This window comes from Rattus norvegicus, chromosome 5 (assembly GCF_021556685.1).
Source record: "Rattus norvegicus strain SHRSP/BbbUtx chromosome 5, alternate assembly SHRSP_T2T, whole genome shotgun sequence".
NCBI lineage: Eukaryota > Metazoa > Chordata > Mammalia > Rodentia > Muridae > Rattus > Rattus norvegicus.
The window spans coordinates 34,966,986-34,982,012 of record NC_141538.1 but is presented as its reverse complement, the minus strand read 5'-3'; the positions used below and the strand labels follow the sequence as shown (position 1 = coordinate 34,982,012).

The window sequence follows — 15,027 nt, the reverse complement described above, 5'->3', positions numbered from 1 at the left end:
AACTGTTTTCAATTTTCTAAGAAACCGACATATTGATCTCCAGAATGGTTGTACAGGTTTACACTCCCACCACCAATGAAGGAGTGCTCCCCTTGCTCTACACCCTCACCAGCATATGCTGTTGCTTGAGTTTCTGATCTTAGCCATTCTGATGGTTGTAATATGGAATCTCAGAGTCATTTTAATATGTGTTTCCCTGATGAGTAAGGACATTGAACATTTCAGTGTTTCTCAGGCATTTAAGATTCCTCTGTTGAAAAGTCTGTTTATCTCTGAACCCATTTTTAATTAGGTGACTCAGTTTGTTGGTATTTAACTTCTTGAATTCTTTATATATTTTGGATATTATCATTCTGTTGGATGTACGGTTGACAAAGATATTTGCCCAGACTGTAGGCTGCCACTTTGTCCTAATGACAGTGTCCTTTGCCATACAATTTTTCAGCTTCATGAGGTCCCCTTTATCAATTGTTGATCTTATATCCAGAGCTATTGGTAGTCTGTTCAGAAAAGTGGCTCCTGGGCCAATGCATTCAAGACTATTTCCTACTTTCTCTTCTATTAGATTAGTGTATCTGGTTTCATGTAGAGGTCTTTGATAAACTTGGACGTGAGGTTTAAGCAGGTAATAAATATTCAGAGATTTGCATTCTTCTACATGAAGATAACCAGTTAGGCCAGCACCATTTGTTGAAAATGCTTTTTTTGTTGTTCATTGTATGGTTTTGCCTTCTTTGTCAAAAATCAAGCATCCGTAGGTGTGTGGATTTATTTCAAGGTCTTCATTTCGATTGCATTGATCAATCTGTCTGTTCCTATACCAATTCCCTGCAGTTTGTATTACTATTACTCTGTAGTACAGCTTGAAATCAGGGATTGTGAGATCTAAAAAAGTTCTTATACGGGCTTCTTTCAGTTATCTTGTGCTTTTTGTTTTCCCATATAATGGTTAGAATTTTTCTTTCAAGGTCTGTAAATAATTGTGTTGAAATTGATAGGAATTGCATTGAATCTGTAGATTGCTTTTGATAAGATGGCATTTTTACTATGTTAATACTACCAATCCTTGAGCATAGGAGATTGTCCATCTGCAAGTGCTCTCTTCAATTTCTTTCTTCAGAGACTTGAAGTTCTTTTCATACAGGTTTTTCACTTGCTTAGTTAGAGTTACAACAAGATATTTGTGGCTATTCTGAATGGTTTTGCTTCCTTAATTGCTTTCTCAGCCTGGATATTGTTTTTATAAAGGCTACTGATTTTTTTAATTGATTTTATATTCAATCAATTGGCTGAAGGTATTTATGATCTGTAGGAGTTCTCTGGACATACACAAACACACAAACACACACACATACGAGAGAGAGAGAGAGAGAGAGAGAGAGAGAGAGAGAGAGAGAAGAGACATAGATATACATATATGATCATATCATCTGCTAATAGTGATAGTTTGACTTCTTTTCCAATTTGCATCCCCTTGATCTCCTTTAGTTGTCTTATTGCTCTAGCTAAAACTCCAAGTACTATATTGAAGAGATACAGAGAGAACAGACTGTTGTTTTGTTCTTGATTTTGGAGGACTTGTTTTAGATTTCTCTCTAATTTAATTTGATGTTGGCTATAGACTTACTGGGTATTGCCTTTATTGCCTTGTATCCCTAAAGGGCTGTTGGATGTTGTCAAAGGTTTTCCAGGATCTAATGAGATGTTCATATGTTTTTTTTCTTTCAGTTTATTTATTATGGTAGATTATGTTGATGAATTTTCAAGTATTGAACCATCCCTGCATCCCTGGGATAAAGCCTACTTGGTTATTATGGATGATTTCTTTGATGCATTATTGGATTCAGTTTGTGAGTACTTTATTGAGTATTTTTGCACCAATGTTCATAAGGGAGATTGGTCTGAAACTATCTTTCTTTGTTGAGTCTTTGTGTGGTTTAGGTATAAGGATGACTGTAGCCTCATAGAATGAGTTTGACAATGATCTTTCTGTTTCTATTTTATAAAATAGTTTAAGGAGTATTGGTATTAGCTCTTCTTTAAAAGTCTAATAGTATTCTGTGTTAAATCATCTGGACCTGGCTTTGGGGCCAGGAGTCGGAAGGGACATTTAATGATAGCTTCTATTTTCTTAGGGGTTATAGGACTATTTAAATAGTTTAGCTGATCTTGATTTAACTTTGATAAAGAATCATCTATTTCATTAAGATTTTCCAGGCTTTTTGAAGTAAGACCTAATGATTTTTTTTAACTTTTTGGGTATCTGTTGTTATGTCTCCCTTTTAATTTTTGATTTCGTTTATTGGAATACTGTCTCTCTGCCATTTAGTTAGTTAGGCTATCACGTTGATTTTCTCAAAGAACCAGCTCTTGGTTATGTTTAGTCTTTGTATTGTTCTGTTTCTAATTCATTGATTTTGGTCCTAAATTTGATTATTTCCTGATATCTACTCCTGGGTATGTGTGTTTCATTTTGTTCTAGAGCTTTCAGGCGTGCTGTTAAGTTGTTAGTATGAGATCTCTCATATGTATTCATGTAGGCACTCAGTGCTATGTAATTTTCTCTTATCACTGCTTTCATTGTGTCCTATAAGTTTGGTTATATTGTTCCTCCATTTTCATTGAATTATAGAAAGTTGATTTCTTTTGTCATTTCTTTATTTACCCAGTAGTCAGTGAGTAGAGAGTTGTTCACTTTCCATATGCTTGTAAGATTTTTTTGTTTCTGTTGTTCTTGAAGTTCAATTTTAATCCATGGTGATGATATAAAAAGATTCAAGGGGTTATTTCAATATTTTTGTATTTGTTGAGACTTGCTTTATGATCAAGAATATGGTCAATTTTAAAGAAGGTTCTTTGATGTACTGAGAAGAAAGTGTATTCTTTTGTGTTTGTGTAAAATATTCTGTTGATATTTGTCAATTTGATTTATATCATCAGTTTTATCATTTCTTTGTTCAATTTCTGTCACTATGACTTCTCCATTAGTGAAAATGGGATGTTGAAGTCTTCCACTATTAATGCGTGGGGATTTATGTGTGATTTAGCTTTAGAAATGTTTCTTTTACAAATGTGGGTGACCTTACATTTGGAGCATAACATTAGATTGAGGTAGTCATCTTGGTAGATTATTCCTTTGATGAGTATCAAGTGTCCTTCCCCATCTCTTTTGATTATTTTGGTTGAAAGTCTATTTTATTAAATATTAGAATGATTACATCGGCTTGTTTCTTGGATTTGTTTGCTTCAAAGAACTTTTTCTAGCCCTTCACTCTGAGGTAGTGCCTGACTTTGTTTCTGAGGTGTGTTTCTTGAATGCGGTAAAATGATGGGTCCTCAGGTAGTGCAAAGTCCAACTTTCTGAGAAACCTCTAGACTGATTTCCAGAGTGGTTGTACCAATTTGCAATCCCAGCAACAATGGAGGAGTGTTCCTCTTTCTGCACATCCTCACCAGCATTTGTTGTCACCTGAGGTTTTGGTCTTAGCCATTCTGACTGGTGTGAGGTAGAATCTCAGGGTTGTTTTGATTTGCATTTCCCTGATGACTAAGGATGTTGCACATTTCTTTAGGTACTTCTCAGTCATTTGATATTCCTCAGCTGAGAATTCTTTGTTTAGCACTCTACCCCATTTTTTAATAAGATTATTTGCCTCTCTGGAGTCTAAATTCTTGAGTTCTTTGTATATTTTGGATATTAGTCCTCTAACAAATGTAGGATTAGTAAAGATCTTTTCCCAATCTGTTGGTTGCTGTTTTGTCCTAATGACAATGTCCTTTGCCTTACAGAAGGATTGTAATTATGAGGTCCCATTTGTCGATTCTTGATCTTAGAGTATAAGCAATTTGTGTTGTTCAGTTCATGAAAGTTTCCCTAGTGCCCATGTGATCAAGACTCTCCCCCACTTTTTCTTCAATTAATTTGAGTGTATCTGGTTTGATGTGGAGATCCTTGATCCACTTGGACTTAAGCTTTGTACAGGGTGATAAGAATTGATCAGTTCATTCTTCTAAATGCTGACTTCCAGGTGAACCAGCACCATTTGTTGAAAATGCTATCTTTTTTCCACTGGATGGTTTTAACTCCTTTGTCAAAGATCAAGTGACTATAGGTGTGTGGGTTCATTTCTGGGTCTTCAATTCTATTCCACTGGTCTATCTGCCTGTCCCTGTACCAGTAACATACAGTTTTTATCACTATTGCTCTGTAATACTACTTGAGGTCAGGGATGGTGATTCCTCCAGAAGTTCTTTTATTACTGAGTATAGTTTTAGCTATCCTGGGTTTTTTGTTCTTCCATATGAACTTGCAAGTTGCTCTTTTTAACGCTATGAACAATCAATTTGGAATTTTGATGGGGATTGCATTGAATCTGCAGATTGCTTTTGGCAAGATGGCCATTTTTACTGTATGAGTCCTGCCAGTCCATGAGCATGGGAGATCTTTCTATCTTCTGAGACCTTCTTCAATTTCTTTCTTCAGAGACTTGAAGTTCTTGTCATACAGTGTCACACCCTCCTGAGCTACCTCCATGTTTGCCCCCAGCTGAGCCTTGCTGATGCATGTGGAAACTTTTGTTTTTAAGACATCGGCTGTTTGGCCAATGGGTGGTAACACCGTTGAGTTCCTGGTTTTATCCTGAGAACATAAACTTGCTTTTGTCATTTCTGTGTTCCTGCTTTTATCCTGAGAAGGTAAACTTGTTTTTCCATTATGTTTCTGGGGTTTTTCACTGGGTGAACTTGGTGTATATATACTGTAAACCTCACTAAAGCTTTGGCATTCTCGTAGCACAAATGACCAGAGTCTCTGTCTTTTATTAAGTCCCCCAGGCCAACGGTGGCAGTGTGGGCACTGTAAGTAACAGAGCTTTCACTTGTTTGGTTAGAGTCACACCAAGGTATTTTATGTTATTTGGGGCTAATGTGAGGGTGTCTTTTCTATGATTTCTTTCTCAGGATGCTTACCCTTTGAGTAGAGGAAGGTTACTGATTTTTTGAGTTAATTTTATACTCAGCCACTTTGCTGAAGTTGTTTATCAGGCTTAGGAGTTCTCTGATAAAACTTTTGGGATTATTAAGTATACTATCATATCATCTGCAAATAGTGTTATTTTGACTTCTTCCTTTCCAATTTATATCCCTTTTACCTCCTTTTGTTGTCTTATTGCTCTGGCTAAGACTTCAAATATTACATTAAATAAGTAGGGAGAGAGTGGGCAGCCTTATCTAGCCCCTGATTTTAGTCTGATTGCTTCAAGTTTCTCTCCATTTGATTTAATGTTGGCTACTGATCTGGTGTATATTGCTTTTGTAATGTTTAGGTATGTGCATTGAATCCCTGATCTTTCCAAGAATTTTATCATGAAGGGGTTTTGAATTTTGTCAAATGCTTTCTCAGCATCTAATGAAATGATCATGTGGTTTTTGTTTTGTTTTGTTTTTGAGTTTGTTTACATAGTGGATTACATTGATGGACTTCCATATATTGAACCATCCCTGCATCCCTGGGATGAAGTTTACTTGATCATTGTGGATGATCGTTTTGATGTGTTCTTGGATTCGGTTTGTGGCAATTTTATTGAGTATTTTTGTGTTACTATTCATAATGGAAAATGGTGTGAAGTTCCCTTTCTTTGTTGGGTCTTTGTGTGTTTTAGGTAAAAGTGTCATTGGGACTTCATAGAAGGAATTGGGTAGTGCTCCTTCTGTTTCCATTTTGTGGAATAGTTTGGACAGTATTGGTCTGATAAGAAGATCTGTTAGAATTCTACACTAAACCCATCTGGTCATGGGCATTTTTTGGTTGGGAGATTTTTAATAATTGTTTCTATTTCTTTAGGAGTTATGGGACTGTTTAGCTGGTTTATCTGATCCTGATTTAACTTTGGTACCTGATATCTGTCTAGAAAATTGTCCATTTCATCCAGATTTACCAGTTTTGTTGAACATAGAGTTTTGTAGTAGGAGCTGCTGATTTTTTTGAATTTCCTTAGATTCTTTTGTTCTGTCTCCCTTTTCATTTCTGATTTCATTGATTTGGATACACTCTCTGTGCCCTCTGGTTAATCTGGCTAAGGGTTTGTCTATCTTGTTGATTTTCACAAAGAACCAGCTTCTGGTTTTGTTGAATCTTTGTATAGTCCTTTTTGTTTCTACTTAGTTGATTTCAGCCCTGAGTTTGATTATTTCCTGCCTTCTACTCATCCTGAGTGTATTTGCTTCCTTTTCTTCTAGAGCTTTTAGGTGTGCTGTCAAACTCCTAATGTATGTTCTCTACAGTTCTTTATGTAGGCACTCAGAGTTATGATTTTTCCTCTTAGCCCTGCTTTCATTGTGTCCCATAAGTTTGGGTATGTTATGCCTTCATTTTCATTAAATTCTAAAATGTCTTTAATTTCGTTATTTATTTCTTCCTTAACCAAGTCACCACTGAGTAGAGGAGTGTTCAACTTCCATGTATATGTGGGCATTCTTTCATTATTGTTGTTATTGAAGACCACCCTTAGTCCATGGTGATCTAATAGGAAACATGGAATTATTTCAATCTTCTTGTATCTGTGGAGGCCCGTTTTGTGACCAATTATATGATTAATTTTGGAGAAGGTACCATGAGGTGCTGAGAAGAAGGTATATTCTTTTGTTTTAGGATGGAATGTTCTATAAATACATGTAAATCCATTTGGATCATAACTTCTGTTAGTTTCTTTATGTCTCTGTTTAGTTTCTGTTTCCATGATCTGTCCATTGATGAGAGTAGGGTGTTGAAATCTCCTACTACTATTGTGTGAGGTGCAATGTGTTTTGAGCTTTAGTAATGTTTCTTTTGTGAATGTAGGTGTCCTTGCATTTGGAGCATAGATATTTAGGATTGAGAGTTCATCCTGGTGGACTTTTTCTTTGATGAATATGAAGTGTCCTTCCTTAACTTTTTTGATAACTTTTTGTTGAAAGTTGATTTTATTCAATATTAGAATGGCTACTCCAGCTTGTTTCTTTGGACCATTTGCTTGGAAAGTTGTTTTCTAGCCTTTTACTCTGAGGTAGTATCTGTCTGTAGTGTGTTTCTGTATAATAGCAAAATGCTTGGTCTTCTTTACATACCCAGTCTGTTAATCTATGTCTTTTTATTGGGAAATTGAGTCCATTGATGTTGAGAGAAATTAAGGAATAGTGGTTGTTGTTTCCTGTTGTTTTGGTTGTTAGAGGTGGAATATTGTTTGTGTGTCTCTCTTTTTTTTTTTTTGTTGCATTTCAAGAAGATTACTTTCTTGCTTTTTCTAGGGTCTAGTTTCCCTCCTTGTGTTGGAGTTTTCCATCTATTATCCTTTGTAGGGCTGGATTTATACAAAGATTTTGTGTAAATTTGGTTTTGTCATGGAATATCTTGGTTTCTCCATCTATGTTAATTGAGAGTTTTGCTGGATATAATAGCCTAGACTGGCATTTGTGTTCTCTTAGGGTCTGTATGACATCTGTCCAGGATCTTCTGGCTTTCATAGTCTCTGGTGAGAATTCTTGTGTAGTTCTGATAGGTCTGCCTTTATATGTTTCTTGACCTTTTTCTTTTACTGCTTTTAATATACTTCCTTTGTTTTGTGCATTTGGTGTTTTGATTATATGAGGGGAGGAAATTAAGTTTTTTGGTCCAACCTATTTGGAGTTCTGTAGGCTTCTTGTATGTTTATGAGCATCTCTTTCTTTAGGTTAGGGGAGTTTTCTTCTATAATTTTGTTGACAAAATTATAATTCTATAATTTACTGGCCCTTTATGTTGGGAGTCTTAGCTCTCTTCTATACATATTATCCTTAGGTTTGATCTCCTTGTGCCCTGGATTTCCTGGATGTTTTGAGTTAGGAGATTTTTTGTGTTTTACATTATCTTTGATGGCTATGTCAGTGTTTTCTATGGTGTCTTCTGCCCCTGTGATTCTCTGTTCTATCTCTTGTGTTCTGTTGCTGATGCTTGCATCTATGATTCCAGATCTCTTTCCTAGGTTTTCTATCTGCAGGGTTGTCTCCCTCCGTGATTTCTTTATTGTTTCTATCTTCATTTTTTAAATCCTGGATGGTTTTGCTCAATTCCTTCACCTATTTGCTTGTGTTTTCCTGTAATTCTCTAAAGGATTTTTGAGTTTCCTCTTTAAGGGCTTCTACTTGTTTTGACTGTGTTGTTCAGTATTTCTTTGAGGGAATTATTTATGTCCTTCTTAAAGTCCTCTATCATCATCATGAAAGTGATTTTAAATCCAAATCTTGCTTTTCTGGTGTGTTTGGATATCCAGTATTTGCTTTGGTGGGAGAACTGGGCTCTGATGATGCCAAGTAGCGTTGGTTTCTCTTGCTTAGGTTCCTGTATTTGTCTCTCACCATCAGGTTTTCTCTGGTGTTAGCTTGTATTGCTGTCTCTGTCAGTGGCTTGATCCTTCTGTAAGCCTGTATGTCAGTATTCCTGTAGAACTGTTCTCTTTCATCTGGATCTGGGAACAGAGAGCTGCTTCTGGGTTTGTGTGTCCTGAAGTCTCCAGGTGGGTCACTTGGAGCAGAAGGGTTGGTCTTACTTCTGCTCTCAGATGTGTCAGCACTCCAGAAAAATGCCTTTCAGCTCTAGGCTGAGGAAGAAACCAGAAGGGTCCTGACCCTGTCTGCTCCTAGGTTCCAGTATCCAGAGGGCACTAGACAGGCTCCTCTTGGGCCAAGAATGTGAGCAGAATTGGCAGTCTCCACTGAGCTCTCAGGATTTTCTGCACTTCTGAGAGTCCAGCTTTCTCCCTCATGGGATTTGGGTACAGAGAGCAGTGGAAGCAGTTCAGCTCCAGGCACAGGGAGAAACTGGAAGTGTCCTGTCCGAGATGACTTCTCCCTTTGTGTGTCCTGAGGCCACCATGTGGGTGGCTTGGAGCAGAACAGTTGCTCTTACCTCTGTTCTCAGTTGTGTCGGCACTCCTGGAGACTGGCTTTCGGCTCTCAGTGCAGGGAGAAACCAGTAGGGTCCTGACCCTGACTATTCCTGACTATTTCTGTGCCCAGAAGGCACAGAGGATACTAGACAGATTCCTCTTTGGCCATAATGTGGGCAGAAGCAGTTGTTTCCTCTGAGTTCTCAGGATTGTCTGCACTTCTGAGAGTCCAGCTCTCTCCCTCTTGGGATTTTGATACACAGAGCTATGGGAGAGGTTCAGCTCTTGGCACAGCCCTTTATTTGGTATGCTATAAGCTTCTTGTACTTTATAACATCTTTTTTGTTGTTAGGAAATTTTTCTTATAACTTTCTGAAGATATATTGTGGATCTTTGATCATGAACTCTTCTCCTTCTTCTATTCCTATTTTTCTTCTATTCCTATTATTCTTAGGTTTGCTCTTTTCATAGTGTTCCATATTTCCTGAATGTCTTCATTATAAACATTATAGATTTGGCATTTTCTTTGACTGATGTGTCAATTTCTTTTATTATATCTTTTACACCTGAGATGCTTTCTTTCATCTCCAATATTCTGTTAGTGATGCTTTTGTCTGTCATTCCAGTTCTCTTTCCTAGGTTTTTCATCTCTAGGGTTGCCTCTTTCTGTGTTTTTCTTATTTTTTCTATTTCTGTTTTACAGTTTTGAACAGTTTTATTCATTTCTTTCACCTGTTTGATTGTATTTTCCTGTATTTCTTTATATTTATCCATTTCCTCTTTAAAGGCTGTTACTTGTTTATTGTATTTTCCTGTATTTCTTTAAGGGATGTATTTGTTTCCTCTTTAAAGGCCTCTATTATCTTCATAAGATGAGATTCAAGGTCATTGTCTTGCTCTTCAGGCATGTTGGGATATCTGTAGTAGGAGAACTGGTGCCATAGTGCCTGGCTTTTGTTGACTCTGTTTTTGCACTAGCCTTTAGTCATCTCGTGTTGTTGTTGGGTGACCTGGTAGTATCAGGCCTCTGAGACTGCAAGCAGATCTAGTAGTCCCTAATGGCAGCAGGTGCCTGGTTGTCTTAGGTGACAGCAGACCTCCAGATAGACAAGCAATGTTATGACCCAGGGAATAGAGTGCAGATCCTGAATTGCAGGTAGAGATGTGGGTTGGAAGATGGAGCACAGAGAGCACAGGGAAGACTTCAAAGTTGCTAGGCTTGCCAGTGGCCCAGCAGGCAGGGGGTTGGGGTATGGCTATATCATCTGGTTGTCCCGGGTAGCAGCAGGTCTCTAGGCAGGCAGGCACAGCTGTAGCCTGGGAAGTAGAATGCTCATCCAAAATTGCATGTAGAGGTATAGAGTAGAAGATGGAGTGCAGAGTGACCAAGGCTGATCTCACAGTTCCTGGGCTTGTGGGGATCCCAGCAGGCAAGGGATTGGGACATGGGTATATCACTTGGTTGTCCTGGTTGGCAGCAGGCCTCCAGGAAAGTAGACATATCTGTGGCACAGGGAGTAGTTTGCAGATCCAGGATTCAATATAAATGTTCTTAAACACAAAAATATTATTTCCCTTTTGTGTGTTAGTCTTATACCAAAAATTATACACACAACACAGTTTTCAAGTTGATATTACTAGTCTTTTTACCATCACCTTCATAAGTTTAGATGAAAAATCAGCAAATTATAGCATACATGTGAAATCTTAATTTTTCTGGTCTACAGAGTAATATGCTTCCTTATTGCATTTTTATATGCATGTGTCTTTGAACTTCACTCATAGTCCACCCATTTTGCTGTCCTTTCCTTCCTTCCCAGGCCACTGCTCAAATATGACTCTACCTTTTCCTGTTATGTATATATTATTTCATGTCATATATATCAATCCAAACTGGAATAGCTCTCGACTATGTCCATCTACTTCTCATCCTTCCCTCCCTTTAGACTCTTTCCTTACCCTCCACAGTCCAATTTCAATTTTGTCTTAAATAGACAAACGTTTAAATCTAGATTCTGTTCGTGAGAGAACATGAAATACTTGCCTTTTAACATCTCTGGCATTTAACCTTCTGAGTAAACTTTTAGTGGAATACAGACACACTCATAATTTCAATACTGTCTGTGTTGACAGAGAGGTACAGAAATTTAATAACTGTGACAAAGACTTGATGGTCCTCAGTCTTAAAATATCTACTGTCTATTCCTTCACAGAAATGCTTCCAACACATTCTATTGTCCTCCCTTCCTCCCGTGGATCTGGCAACCTTTTTTTTTCATTGTCGGATTGATAACTTAAGTTCCAATATGTCCTCCTGGTTAATAAAATACTCCTGATACTGCTATAAAACCTTCCTCCAATACTTTTATGACCTCCATCTCTCCCATAAAATTCTCAATTACATGCCATCTACTTTGGTTAAATTTTGAGGAAGTAGACAATATAATGATTTTATAGTAACTTGACTATTGAGTTCAATCTGCCTAGAGAAGAGTTTAAATTTCTTATAACAAATGGAGACCATCAAAGAAAGTCATAACTGGGTTCAATGTAATGATCAATGCATCACAAAGGGCCCATTTCCCAGTGGATACATCTGCATCTCAACTTCAGTATATATGACTGAAGAAACATCAAAAGCTAAGCAGAAAGTTCATAAGAGCAAGAATATGAGGAAGTCTGCTATAAAACAACAGAGAGGCTAACACAGAGGGGGGAAATCTTCATGGAGTCCTACCTGTAGATTACTGATTACTGGAAGAAGAGAATTACTGTATCTCAGAGATAAGCCACCTCATTCGTTGTTCAATTCAAAATATTCAGCCTTAAAACTGTGCACCTGCATGAAAAGAAAGAACAGACTCAGCAGACCATATATACACATATATGTACATACATATATACACACACATATATATATATGGCCGGCTGAATCTGTTTTTTTTCATGCAGGTGCACATATATGTATATGTGTGTGTGTGTGTGTGTGTGTGTGTGTGTGTGTGTGTGTGTGTGTGTGTGTATATACATATATATATACTTGTGTACATAAACTTATATACATGTGTATACATTAACATGCTTTTATGCATCTTTTTATATGTAAAGCCGCAGAGGTACATGCAAAATTTTATAGTAATTATCTCAGGGTAGTGAGTATTTCAATTTTATTTTGTTACCTAGATTTAAACCTTTACTCAAAAAATAAAAAATACAATTATGCTTCAGATCTTGAATCTCTAAGTGAAGCAATTAAATTATGTAAACTTGAAATCCACATTTACAAAGACTTGTTCATTTAATCTTATAAAACAAAACATTAAATATAGGTCTGGACAACTGACAACAATTCTTGCCCCAGCACCATACCTGCTGCCATGCCTCTACCCCAGCAGATATCCTCTGTTCAGATGCAGGCCACACCCATCAGAAGAACAAAGATCCCATGCTTGAACAAAAGCCAAACTAGTTGTACAGACCCCCAACCCTGACACAAGCTCCTTGATAGACCAGAGGTCATGCCTGTCCCCAGAAATAGATACCACAAAGACCAAAAGACCAAAGAGGACACAGAAACCAAGGAACAAAATACTCATCAAACAAAAACAAATTCAGAAATTGGTATATATATACATATATATCAAATTCAGATGTCTAGATGCCAGTATAAGAACACAATCAGCACTGGAGCTGCAGGTCCCCTGCGCTCCAGACACCACCAGGACCTGAAGGGACCAGAGCAACAGTTCTCTGCACCCAAATCCCATGGGAGGGAGAGCTAAACCTTCAGAGGGGCAGACACGCAAGGGAAGCCAGAAGACACTACACTCTGCCCACATTTCTGACTCCAGAGGAAAACACCTAATGCCATCTGGGACCCCAGTGCACTGGGGCTCACGGAAAAGACAGTGCAGGCCCTCCTGGTTGCCGCCCTCACAGAGAGCTCATAAGCAAAACCCCACGAGCAAACTTGAGCCTCGGGACCACAGGTAAGACCAACTTTTCTGCTCCAAGCGACCTGCCTGGTGAACTCAGGACACAGGCCCACAGGAACAGCTGAAGACCTGTAGATAGGAAAAAATACATGCCCGAAAGCAGAACACTCTGTTCCCATAACTGGCTGAAAGAAAACAGGAAAACAGGTCTACAGCACTCCTGACACACAGGCCTATAGGACAGTCTAGCCACTCTCAGAAATAGCAGAACAAAGTAACACCAGAGATAATCTGATGGCGAGAGGCAAGCACAGGAACACAACCAACAGAAACCAAGATTACATGCCATGATCAGAGCCCAATTCTCCCACCAAAGCAAACACTGAATATCCAAACACACCAGAAAACCAAGATCAAGATTTAAAATCATATTTGATCATGATGCTGGAGGACTTCAAGAAAGACATGAAGAACTCCCTTAGAGAAACACAGGAAAACATTAATAAACAAGTAGAAGCCTATAGAGAGGAATCACAAAAACCCCTGAAAGAATTCCAGGAAAACACAATCAAACAGTTGAAGGAATTAAATATGGAAATAGAAGCAATAAAGAAAGAATACAGGGAAAAAACCCTGGATATAGGAAACCAAAGGAAGAGACAAGGAGCCACAGATACAAGCATCACCAACAGAATACAAGAGATAGAAGATAGAATTTCAGGAGCAGAAGATTCCATAGAAATCATTACACAAATGTCAAAGATAATGTAAAACAGAAAAAGCTACTGGTCCAAAACATACAGGAAATCCAGAACTCAATGCAAAGATCAAACCGAAGGATAATAGGTATAGACGAGAGTGAAGACTCCCAGCTCAAAGGACCAGTAAATATCTTCAACAAAATCATAGAAGAAAACTTCCCTAACCTAAAAAAAGAGATACCCATAGGCATACAAGAAGCCTACAGAACTCCAAATAGATTGGACCAGAAAAGAAACACCTCCCGTCACATAATAGTCAAAACAACAAACGCACAAAATAAAGAAAGAATATTAAAAGCAGTAAGGGGAAAAGGTCAAGTAACATATAAAGGCAGACCTATCAGAATCACACCAGACTTTTCTCCAGAAACTATGAAGGCCAGAAGATCCTGGACAGATGTCATACAGACCCTAAGAGAACACAAATGCCAGCCCAGGTTACTGTATCCTGCAAAACTCTCAATTAACATAGATGGAGAAACCAAGATATTCCATGACAAAACCAAATTTACACAATATCTTTCTACAAATCCAGCACTACAAAGGATAATAAATGGTAAAGTCCAACATAAGGAGGCAAGCTACACCCTAGAAAAAGCAAGAAACTAATCGTCTTGGCAACAAAACAAAGAGAAGAAAAGCACACAAACATAATCTCACATCCAAATATGAATATAACGGGGAGCAATAATCACTATTCCTTAATATCTCTTAACATCAATGGCCTCAACTCCCCAATAAAAAGACATAGATTAACAAACTGGATACGCAACGAGGACCCTGCACTCTGCTGCCTACAGGAAACACACCTCAGAGACAAAGACAGACCCTACCTCAGAGTGAAAGGCTGGAAAAAAACTTTCCAAGCAAATGGTCTGAAGAAGCAAGCTGGAGTAGCCATTCTAATATCAAATAAAATTGATTTTCAACTAAAAGTCATCAAAAAAGATAAGGAAGGACACTTCATATTCATCAAAGGAAAAATCCACCAAGATGAACTCTCAATCCTAAATATCTATGCCCCAAATAGAAGGGCACCTACATACATAAAAGAAACCTTACTAAAGCTCAAAGCACACATTGCACCTCACACAATAATAGTAGGAGACTTCAACACCCCACTCTCATCAATGGACAGATCATGGAAACAGAAATTAAACAGAGACATAGACAGACTAAGAGAAGTCCTGAACCAAATGGACTTAACAGATATTTATAGAACATTCTATCCTAAAGCAAAAGGATATACATTCTTCTCACCACCTCATGGTACTTTCTCCAAAATTGATCATATAATTGGTCATAAAACAGGCCTCAACAGATACAGAAATATAGAAATAATCCCATGTGTGCTATCAGACCACCACGGCCTAAAGCTGGTCTTCAATAACAATAAGGGAAGAACAAGAACGCCCACATATACATGGAAGT

At 37.8% G+C, this 15,027-nt stretch overlaps 1 protein-coding gene across 3 annotated transcripts in view; it reads right to left on the bottom strand.

Annotated features, from left to right (window-relative positions):
* The window catches only part of LOC120102838 (uncharacterized), a 108,802-nt gene that overhangs the window by 26,724 nt on the left and 67,051 nt on the right, over positions 1–15,027 (bottom strand). The window contains exons 6-7 of one of the 3 annotated variants that reach the window (XR_015620156.1): positions 11,638–11,739; positions 9,600–10,451 (exon numbers count right to left, since the gene is read on the bottom strand). The gene's annotated coding sequence lies outside the window, so the exon portion shown is untranslated. Of the gene's footprint in view, positions 1–9,599; positions 10,452–11,637; positions 11,740–15,027 lie in introns of those variants that run through there. The other 2 variants (XR_015620158.1, XR_015620159.1) reach the window with 2 other exon arrangements.